A 3010-nucleotide genomic window follows, 5' to 3' on the forward strand; every position below is an offset into this window, starting at 1 on the left:
CACCACCACCACCTCCACCACCATCATCATCATTTGTTAAAGTATTATTTGCAGCTGACGCATTAATTTATGCATGCATGTACGTACGTACGTATGTATGTATGCATGTATGCACGTATGTATATTATGTTTTATAAGTATATGAATTCTTCCTGTAAACACGACGCTACTCCTTTTATCGCTGGACTGTGTGCAACAACAATGAACGAGGTGTTACATGTTGAATTTCATAATAGTCTTGGGTGTGTTTTACTGTTCTGCTTACAGATCATATTATCACAGCGAATTAGCTGTTAGCTTCCTTGTCTGAAGCTCACCGTTTTCGATATTATAACTTTGTCATTCATTATTTACACAAATAATTAGAGGCCCAAATTTCAAATTATAATCTAGGTATAAGTTGCAAGTTCTGTAGCATGTATCCTTAAATCCTGTCTTTCTTGCTGACATCCAAACATATGTTCACATCTGAAGTGCAGCTGACCTTTATAACGGTACCTCTTTTTTTCCTTCCGGTCGAAAGCAACTACATTAGGAATGTCGTATTTGTATTTGGTGAAGTTTTAATGAGAATATTTTATAAATATTCGTTGTGTCGAAATTTATTTACTCAACAACAAAAATAAATATATTCTATATTTACGCCAGACCAAGTTTTTCCTCGGATGGCTTTGTAGATTCTTTTAGAAATATCTTGCTAGATTGGAAAGGAGTATATTTATGATATCTCTTCGTAGCATCTGGTCACATGTGCAAAATTTTCGACAGGAAAGATATAATCTACTGCATTTTCAAGTTTCAAAGACTTTTCGTCTGTTTTATATGTTATTTTGTGGTTGTCTTCTGAATACGAATACCAAAAGCGTATCCTATAAAATGTCGCATATGTAACAATCCCAAATCTAAGAGAGTTACACTTCCTGTCAGGATAAACACTATCCTCAAATTATGCATACCCGTAGCATGTTGTTCCCTTCAAATTTGTGCGCTTGTTTGATATATTCGTTTTAGCCCCAGTGTTTAACAGATGCGGTTTGAGTGACACCATAACAATTAAAGGCTGTTCATACCAATCTCTCCTTCCGCTTAGCATCTGAACCTTGCAATTGATATCGCAATACGACAGACTTTCATATCTATGGGGCAGATTTCCTCTACAGAACATTCAAATCCTGGTACCGGTATTGATATCCTAAATGCAAATGGACGTTTTTTTCTTTTATTTATTTATTTATTTTTTTGCCTTTTGATGTTCATCCGCAGGAGTGGCTGTGTGGTAAGTAGCTTCCTTACCAATCACATGGTTCCGGGTTCATTCCCACTGCGTGGCACCTTGGGCAAGTGTCTTCTACTATAGCTTCGGGCCGACCAAAGCCTTGTGAGTGGATTTGGTAGACGGAAACTCAAAGAAGCCCGTCGTGTATGTGTATATGTATATGTATGTGTGTGTATATGTTTGTGTGTCTGTGTCCCCCAACATCGCTTGACAACCGATGCTGGTGTGTTTATGTCCCCGTAACTTAGCGGCTCAGCAAAAGAGACCGATAGAATAAGTACTAGGCATCCAAAGAATAAGTCATGGGGTCGATTTGCTCGACTAAAGGTGGTGCTCCAGCATGGCCGCAGTCAAATGACTGAAACAAGTAAAAGAGTAATAGAGTATAGTTTCTTTTTTTTCTTTACCGAAATGGTTTTTAAATCTCCGAGAAAGAGTTCTATTTATGTAGATATTGTTTTACATCATCCGCCATAAATACAATTTATGAGTTTGAGACAAAGGTCTGGTTAATAATGGCTTCGAATTTTGGCACGAAGCGAGCAATTACGGGGCAGGGATTAATCGATTATATCGACACCAGAGATTAACTGGTACTTATTTTCTCGACCTCGGAAAGGACCTAAGACAAAGTCGACTTTGGCGGAATTTGAACTCAGAACATAAAGACGGACTAAATGTCGCTAAGCATTTTGCTCGGTGTGCTAACGATTCTCACAGCTCGCCACCCTAAGTTTGATTAATATTGATTTGTAGATTTAGGGGTATTTCGTCTGTCTTTACGTTCTGAATTCAAATTCCGCCGAGGTCGACTTAGCCTTTCATCCTTTAGGGGTCGATTAAATAATTACCAGTTACGCACTGGGGTCGATTTAATCAGCTTAATCCGTTTGTCTGTCTTTGTTTGTCCCCTCTATGTTTAGCCCCTTGTGGGCAATAAAGATATAAGAAACGTTAGCATGCCGGGCGAAATGCTTAGCAGTATTTCGTCGGCCGTTACGTCCTGAGTTCAAATTCCGCCGAGATCGACTTTTCTTTTCTTCCTTTCCGGGTCGATAAATTAAGTACCAGTTGCGTACTGGAATCGATCTAATTGACTCCCCCCTCCCGCCCCGCCTCCCAAAAAAGAATTCGGGCCTTGTGCCTAGAGTAGAAAAGAATATTGATTTGAAGATTTAGCGCTTTGCCACAGGCAACATTTTTCACTCAACGTCATAAGTTCATTTTTCTCTTAAAACTATACACCTCAATAATTTGGAGTGAAGGTACTCTTTATGTTTTACTCAATGTCTGTATTACGTCTAAATGTATCATGTATAAATGTATATTTGCTTACGTCCATATCACGCTGAGAGCACCGGTTCTCGTCCGATCACCGAAGTTAAGCAACGTCGAGCCTAGTGAGTACTTAGATGGGTGGCCACTTGAGAAACTAGGTGCTGTAAGCGTCCCACACTAACGGTGGTTCATCAGTATGGCCGCATCTCTGAGCTGAAACTAAAAAAAAAAAATGTTCACATATGTATGTAATAAGTATAAATCTAAATATGTATGTATTATGTATAAATCTGTATATGTATTCTCCCCGTTCATTGGCTGCTCGCCTTAAAGGCAAGGGAGAGAATCGTCATGATAGACTCCAGTTATTTTTCTCCTGTCAGAGAAAGGAAAAAATTGCATCTTTATGTATTTATTTGATTAAATTTTCTCTTAATTTTTATTTTATTCATAGAG

At 38.4% G+C, this 3010-nt stretch overlaps 1 non-coding gene across 1 annotated transcript; it reads left to right on the forward strand.

The window, feature by feature from the left end:
• Nucleotides 1-2606: 2606 nt before the first annotated feature.
• Nucleotides 2607-2724, forward strand: LOC128250043 (5S ribosomal RNA). Its single transcript, XR_008266163.1, has one exon. It is a non-coding gene; the product is annotated as a 5S ribosomal RNA (ribosomal RNA).
• The last annotated feature ends 286 nt before the right edge of the window (nucleotides 2725-3010 follow it).

This window comes from Octopus bimaculoides, chromosome 1 (assembly GCF_001194135.2).
Source record: "Octopus bimaculoides isolate UCB-OBI-ISO-001 chromosome 1, ASM119413v2, whole genome shotgun sequence".
Lineage (NCBI taxonomy): Eukaryota > Metazoa > Mollusca > Cephalopoda > Octopoda > Octopodidae > Octopus > Octopus bimaculoides.